This window comes from Pleurodeles waltl, chromosome 4_2, assembly GCF_031143425.1.
Source record: "Pleurodeles waltl isolate 20211129_DDA chromosome 4_2, aPleWal1.hap1.20221129, whole genome shotgun sequence".
Taxonomy (NCBI): domain Eukaryota; kingdom Metazoa; phylum Chordata; class Amphibia; order Caudata; family Salamandridae; genus Pleurodeles; species Pleurodeles waltl.
The window spans coordinates 875,299,629-875,308,216 of NC_090443.1; positions in this window are offsets into that span (position 1 = coordinate 875,299,629).

An 8,588-nucleotide genomic window follows, 5' to 3' on the forward strand; every position below is an offset into this window, starting at 1 on the left:
ACCATGCCCCCAGCATGCCCATCACTATCACTCGTTCATGGGCTTGCCTTTCAAAAATCCTTTGTTATCACTGGTAAATAAATGCTTTACGTTTGTCCCTCCCTGGGGCAGTTTTGTTACCGCCTTGGCCATCAACCCTTTTAAACGGATAATTGCACTTTTGCTGATACGTTTGACTGCAAGCGAATTTCTTTTTTCTTTTTTGTCTCTCCTTCACGCTCATGGCAGGCGTGGCACTTTGAATCAGCTCGCTTGTCAACTGTTTTACTTTTCATTTTCAATTTATGTGGCTAGAAATGTCCAGTAAGAAATTTACAATGCTGATAACTCTATCTCGAGCAAATGTGAGACCCATTGCATTGTAATTGCTTGTTAACCACTTCGCTGCCAGGCCTTTTCCCCCTCCTGTGCCAGGCCTTTTTTTGCCTATTTGGGGCAGTTCGCGCTTAGGCCCGCATAACTTTTTTTCCACATAAGCTAACCAAGCCAAATTTGCGTCCTTTTTTTCCAACATCCTAGGGATTCTGGAGGTACCCAGACTTTGTGGGTTCCCCTGAAAGAGGCCAAGAAATTGGCCAAAATACAGGGAAAATTTTGTTTTTTTCAAAAAAATTGGAAAAAGTGGCTGCAGAAGAAGGCTTGTGGTTTTTCCCCTGAAAATGGCATCAACAAAGGGTTTGCGGTGCTAAACTCAGCAGCTTCCCAGCTTTCAGGAACAGGCAGACTTGAATCAGAAAACCCAATTTTTCAACACAATTTTGGCATTTTTCTAGGACATACCCCATTTTTGCAATTTTTGGTGCTTTCAGCCTCCTTCCAGTCAGTGACAGAAATGGGCATGAAACCAATGCTGGATCCCAGAAACCTAAACATTTCTGAAACCTAGACAAAATTCTGAATTCAGCAAGGGGTCATTTGTGTAGATCCTACAAGGGTTTCCTACAGAAAATAACAACTGAAAAAGAAAAATATTGAAATTTAGGTGAAAAAAACATAAATGTTTCTCTACGTTTTACTCTGTAACTTTTCCCTGCAATGTCAGATTATCGAAAGCAATATACCGTTACGTCTGCTGGACTCCTCTGGTTGCGGGGATATATAGGGCTTGTAGGTTCATCAAGAACCCGAGGAACCCAGAGCCAATAAATGAGCTGCACCCTGACGTGCGTTTTCATTCTATACCGGGTATACAGCAATTCATTTGCTGAAATATAAAGAGTAAAAAATTGCTATCAAGAAAACCTTTGTATTTCCAAAAAGGGCACAAGATAAGGTGTTGAGGAGCAGTGGTTATTTGCACATCTCTGAATTCCGGGGTGACCATACTAGCATGTGAATTACAGGGCTTTTCTCAAATAGATGTCTTTTTTACACACTCTCCTATATTTGGAAGGAAAAAATGTAGAGAAAGACAAGGGGCAATAACACTTGTTTTGCTAATCTATGTTCCCACAAGTCTCCCGATAAAAATTATACCTCACTTGTGTGGGTAGGCCTAGCGCCCGCGACAGGAAACGCCCCAAAGCGCAACATGGACACATCCAAATTTTTGGAAGACAACAGAGGTGTTTTTTGCGAAGTGCCTACCTGTAAATTTTGGCCTCTAGCTCAGCCGGCACCTAGGGAAACCTACCAAACCTGTGCATTTTTGAAAACTAGAGACCTAGGGGAATCCAAGGAGGGGTGACTTGCGGGGCTCGGACCAGGTTCTGTTACCCAGAATCCTTTGCAAACCTCAAAATTTGGCTAAAAAAACACATGTTCCTCACATTTCTGTGGCAGAAAGATCTGGAATCTGAGAGGAGCCACAAATTTCCTTTCACCCAGCGTTCCCCCAAGTCTCCCGATAAAAATGATACCTCACTTGTGTGGGTAGGCCTAGCGCCCGCAACAGGAAACGCCCCAAAGCGCAACGTGGACACATCCAAATTTTTGGAAGACAACAGAGGTGATTTTTGCGAAGTGCCTACCTGTAGATTTTGGCCTCTAGCTCAGCCGGCACCTAGGGAAACCTACCAAACCTGTGCATTTCTGAAAACTAGAGACCTAGGGGAATCCAAGGAGGGGTGACTTGCGGGGCTCGGACCAGGTTCTGTTACCCAGAATCCTTTGCAAACCTCAAATTTTGGCTAAAAAAACACATGTTCCTCACATTTCTGTGTCTGAAAGTTCTGGAATCTGAGAGGAGCCACAAATTTCCTTCCACCCAGCGTTGCCCCAAGTCTCCCGATAAAAATGATACCTCACTTGTGTGGGTAGGCCTAGTGCCGGCGACAGGAAACACCCCAAAGCGCAACGTGGACACATCCTAAATTTTTGGAAGACAACAGAGGTGTTTTTTGCGAAGTGCCTACCTGTAGATTTTGGCCTCTAGCTCAGCCGGCACCTAGGGAAACCTACCAAACCTGTGCATTTCTGAAAACTAGAGACCTAGGGGAATCCAAGGAGGGGTGACTTGCGGGGCTCGGACCAGGTTCTGTTACCCAGAATCCTTTGCAAACCTCAAAATTTGGCTAAAAAAACACATGTTCCTCACATTTCTGTGGCAGAAAGATCTGGAATCTGAGAGGAGCCACAAATTTCCTTTCACCCAGCGTTCCCCCAAGTCTCCCGATAAAAATGATACCTCACTTGTGTGGGTAGGCCTAGCGCCCGCAACAGGAAACGCCCCAAAGCGCAACGTGGACACATCCAAATTTTTGGAAGACAACAGAGGTGATTTTTGCGAAGTGACTACCTGTAGATTTTGGCCTCTAGCTCAGCCGGCACCTAGGGAAACCTACCAAACCTGTGCATTTCTGAAAACTAGAGACCTAGGGGAATCCAAGGAGGGGTGACTTGCGGGGCTCGGACCAGGTTCTGTTACCCAGAATCCTTTGCAAACCTCAAAATTTGGCTAAAACAACACATGTTCCTCACATTTCTGTGGCAGAAAGATCTGGAATCTGAGAGGAGCCACAAATTTCCTTTCACCCAGCGTTCCCCCAAGTCTCCCGATAAAAATGATACCTCACTTGTGTGGGTAGGCCTAGCGCCCGCAACAGGAAACGCCCCAAAGCGCAACGTGGACACATCCAAATTTTTGGAAGACAACAGAGGTGTTTTTTGCGAAGTGCCTACCTGTAGATTTTGGCCTCTAGCTCAGCCGGCACCTAGGGAAACCTACCAAACCTGTGCATTTCTGAAAACTAGAGACCTAGGGGAATCCAAGGAGGGGTGACTTGCGGGGCTCGGACCAGGTTCTGTTACCCAGAATCCTTTGCAAACCTCAAAATTTGGCTAAAAAAACACATGTTCCTCACATTTCTGTGTCTGAAAGTTCTGGAATCTGAGAGAAGCCACAAATTTCCTTCCACCCAGCGTTGCCCCAAGTCTCCCGATAAAAATGATACCTCACTTGTGTGGGTAGGCCTAGTGCCGGCGACAGGAAACACCCCAAAGCGCAACGTGGACACATCCTAACTTTTGGAAAAAAACAGAGGTGTTTTTTGCGAAGTGCCTACCTGTAGATTTTGGCCTCTAGCTCAGCCGGCACCTAGGGAAACCTACCAAACCTGTGCATTTCTGAAAACTAGAGACCTAGGGGAATCCAAGGAGGGGTGACTTGCGGGGCTCGGACCAGGTTCTGTTACCCAGAATCCTTTGCAAACCTCAAAATTTGGCTAAAAAAACACATGTTCCTCACATTTCTGTGGCAGAAAGTTCTGGAATCTGAGAGGAGCTACAAATTTCCTTCCACCCAGCGTTCCCCCAAGTCTCCCGATAAAAATGATACCTCACTTGCGTGGGTAGGCCTAGCGCCGGCGACAGGAAACACCCCAAAGCGCAACGTGGACACATCCTAAATTTTGGGAAAAAACGGAGGTGTTTTTTGCAAAGTGCCTACCTGTAGATTTTGGCCTCTAGCTCAGCCGGCACCTAGGGAAACCTACCAAACCTGTGCATTTCTGAAAACTAGAGACCTAGGGGAATCCAAGGAGGGGTGACTTGCGGGGCTCGGACCAGGTTCTGTTACCCAGAATCCTTTGCAAACCTCAAAATTTGGCTAAAAAAACACATGTTCCTCACATTTCTGTGGCAGAAAGTTCTGGAATCTGAGAGGAGCTACAAATTTCCTTCCACCCAGCGTTCCCCTAAGTCTCCCGATAAAAATGATACCTCACTTGCGTGGGTAGGCCTAGCGCCGGCGACAGGAAACACCCCAAAGCGCAACATGGACACATCCTAAATTTTGGAAAAAAACAGAGGTGTTTTTTGCGAAGTGCCTACCTGTAGATTTTGGCCTCTAGCTCAGCCGGCTCCTAGGGAGACCTACCAAACCTGTGCATTTCTGAAAACTAGAGACCTAGGGGAATCCAAGGAGGGGTGACTTGCGGGGCTCGGACCAGGTTCTGTTACCCAGAATCCTTTGCAAACCTCAAAATTTGGCTAAAAAAACACATGTTCCTCACATTTCTGTGTCAGAAAGTTCTGGAATCTGAGAGGAGCTACAAATTTCCTTCCACCCAGCGTTCCCCCAAGTCTCCCGATAAAAATGATACCTCACTTGTGTGGTTAGGCCTAGTGCCGGCGACAGGAAACACCCCAAAGCGCAACGTGGACACATCCTAAATTTTGGAAAAAAACAGAGGTGTTTTTTGCGAAGTGCCTACCTGTAGAGTTTGGCCTCTAGCTCAGCCGGCACCTAGGGAAACCTACCAAACCTGTGCATTTCTGAAAACTAGAGACCTAGGGGAATCCAAGGAGGGGTGACTTGCGGGGCTCAGACCAGGTTCTGTTACCCAGAATCCTTTGCAAACCTCAAAATTTGGCTAAAAAAACACATGTTCCTCATATTTCGGTGACAGAAAGTTCTGGAATCTAAGAGGAGCCACAAATTTCCTTCCACGCAGCGTTCCCCCAAGTCTCCCGATAAAAATGATACCTCACTTGTGTGGGTAGGCCTAGCGCCTGCGACAGGAAATGGCCCAAAACACAACCTGGACACATCACATTTTTTCATAGAAAACAGGGCCTACCTGTGGATTTTGGCCTCTAGCTCAGCCGGCACCTGGGGAAACCTAGCAAACCAGCGCATTTATGAAAACTAGAAACCCAGGGGAATCCAAGATGGTGTGAATTGTGGGGCTCTGACCAGGTTCTGTTACCCAGAATCCTTTGCAAACCTCAAAATTTGGCTAAAAAAACATGTTTTCCTCACATTTCAGTGACAGAAAGTTCTGGAATCTGAGAGGAGCCACAAATTTCCTTCCACCTAGCGTTCCCCCAAGTCTCCCGATAAAAATGATACCTCACTGGTGTGGGTAGGCCTAGCGCCCGCGACAGGAAATGGCCCAAAACACAACGTGGACACATCACATTTTTTCATAGAAAACAGTGCCTACCTGTGGATTTTGGCCTCTAGCTCAGCCGGGCCCAGGGGGGGCAGAAATGGCCTAAAATAAATTTGTCCCCCACCCCCCAACCCCCCTGCCCCCCCCGGGAGCGACCCTTGCCTATGGGGTCGCCCCCCCTTGCGTGACATTGGTGCCAAAAAACAAATCCCCGGTGCCTAGTGGTTTCTGCCCCCCTTGGGGCAGATTGACCTACAATCGGCCAATCTGCCCCCAAGGGGGGCAGAAATGGTCTAAATACAATTTGCCCCCCAGGGGAGCGACCCTTGCCTAATGGGTCGCTCCCCATCTCTACAAAAACAAACAAACAAAAAAAAAAAACCACAAAAAAAACAATTTGCCCTGGTGCCTAGAGGTTTCTGCCCCCCCGGGGGCAGATCGGCCTAATACCAATAGGCCGATCTGCCCCCAGGGGGGGCAGAAATGGCCTAAAATAAATTTGCCCACCCACCCCCCCCGGGGAGCGACCCTTGCCTGCAAGGTCGCTCCCCTTTCTTGACTGCGCAAAAAAAAGATCCCTGGTGCCTAGTGGTTTCTGCCCCCCTTGGGGGCAGATTGACCTACAATCAGCCAATCTGCCCCCAAGGGGGGCAGAAATGGTCTAAATACAATTTGCCCCCCAGGGGATCGACCCTTGCCTAATGCGTCGCTCCCCATCTCTAAAAAAACAAACAAACAAAAAAAAAAACCACACAAAAAAAAATTTGCCCTGGCGCCTAAAGGTTTCTGCCCCCCCCGGGGGCAGATCGGCCTAATACCAATAGGCCGATCTGCCCCCAGGGGGGCAGAAATGGCCTAAAATAAATTTGCCCCCCCACCCCCCCGGGGAGCGACCCTTGCCTGCAAGGTCGCTCCCCTTGCGTGACTGCGCAAAAAAAAGATCCCTGGTGCCTAGTGGTTTCTGCCCCCCTTGGGGGCAGATTGACCTACAATCGGCCAATCTGCCCCCAAGGGGGCCAGAAATGGTCTAAATACAATTTGCCCCCCAGGGGAGCGACCCTTGCCTAATGCGTCGCTCCCCATCTCTAAAAAAACAAACAAACAAAAAAAAAAACCACACAAAAAAAAATTTGCCCTGGCGCCTAAAGGTTTCTGCCCCCCCCGGGGGCAGATCGGCCTAATACCAATAGGCCGATCTGCCCCCAGGGGGGCAGAAATGGCCTAAAATAAATTTGCCCCCCCACCCCCCAGGGGAGCGACCCTTGCCTGCAAGGTCGCTCCCCTTGCGTGACTGCGCAAAAAAAAGATCCCTGGTGCCTAGTGGTTTCTGCCCCCCTTGGGGGCAGATTGACCTACAATCGGCCAATCTGCCCCCAAGGGGGCCAGAAATGGTCTAAATACAATTTGCCCCCCAGGGGAGCGACCCTTGCCTAATGCGTCGCTCCCCATCTTTAAAAAAACAAACAAACAAAAAAAAAACACAAAAAAACTATTTGCCCAGGCGCCTAGAGGTTTCTGCCCCCCCTGTGGGCAGATCGGCCTAATACTAATAGGCCGATCTGCCCCCAGGGGGGGCAGAAATGGCCTAAAATAAATTTGCCCCTCTCACACCCCCCCCGGGGAGCGACCCTTGCCTACAAGGTCGCTCCCCTTGCGTGACGGCGCAAAAAAAAGATCCCTGGTGCCTAGTGGTTTCTGCCCCCCTTGGGGGCAGATTGACCTAAAATCGGCCGATCTGCCCCCAAAGCGGGCAGAAATGGCCTAAATACAATTTGCCCCTCCAGGGGAGCGACCCTTGCCTAAGGGGACGCTCCCCATCTGTAAAACACAACAACAACAAAAATCCCTGGTGCCTAGTGGTTTCTGCCCCCCGTGGGGGTAGATCGGCCTAATAAAAATAGGCTGATCTGCCCCCATGGGGGGCAGAAATGGCCTAAAATAAATTTGCCCCCCAAGGGAACGACCCTTGCCTAAGGGGTCGCTCCCCTTACGTGAAAAACAAACAAACAAAAAAAACTCCCTGGTGTCTAGTGGTTTCTGCCCCCCTTGGGGGCAGATTGGCCTCATAAAAATAAGCCAATCTGCCCCCAAAGGGGGCAGAAATGGCCTAAATATAATTTCCCCCTATGGGAGCGACCCTTGCCTAAGGGGTCGCATCCCACACCTAAAAAACAAAAGAAAACAAATAAAAAAAATAAATAAAAAAAAAGTATCCCTGGTGTCTAGAGGTTTCTGCCCCCACTGGGGGCAGATCGGCCTAATAATAGGCCGATCTGCCCCCAGGGGGGGCAGAAAAGGCCTTAAAAAAAATGACCCTTGCCCAAGGGGTCGCTCCCTTCGGTCAATTTCATAGAAGAAAAAAAAAATCCCTGGTGTCTAGTGGGGTTTCAAAAGCCGGATTGCAAGCAATCCGGCTTTTGAAACCCTCGGAGAGACTTCAAAGGGAAGGAAATACATTTCCTTCCCTTTGAAGCCCCTCCGGGCCTCCCCCACGTGATCGAAATGGGGGAGGTTGTGTGATTGTCAGCGTGCGCTCGCGCGCTGACGTCACAGGGGGGGTGGGGGGGGGGGGGGTCGGGGGTTGAAGGGGAAGGGATTCCCCTGTCAGCCCTGACCTAGGGGGGTGGGGGGGCGGCCCTCGGGAGGAACGCTAGCGCTTCTCCCGAGGGCAGCATTCAGGACGTAATGGTTACGTCCATGGCGCCACACGGGCGCTGCCATGGACGTAACCATTACGTCTGTGGCGGGGAAGGGGTTAATATTTCTACACCTAGCCTTCCCTCAGCATTTATGTTATGCGGCCAGCAACTCTGATGATGGGGCGGTGAAAGTGGTATTCTATTCTAATTAGCATGGCAGATTTCAATTAGGCTGCTAAATGTCAATATTTTCATGTGTTGCCGCAGATAAAGGAAGAAGGTAAATGGAAGTGCTTTAGTTACATGCAGGACCACTGGAATTATGTGGCAGAGATGACCAAATTAAACAGCAGGGTTGACCAATTTAAAGACGCAAGAGAAGTGCCCTTACAACGCCAATAGCTCTAACTCGAGCAAATGCGGGGCCTACTGTGTTGCAAATGCTTGTTTTCCTGTTTTATGACTGAAACGAGGAGGTAGGATAGGCTCCGTGCTGTGCGTTGCACAAGAGGGACTCTGCCAGAAGAGTCATCCTTGTCGCGCTGGTTTAAGCATAAAGACATGAGTTGCCCTGAGCCGCTTGCACTTGATGATCTCTTGAAACAAGCATGAGCGA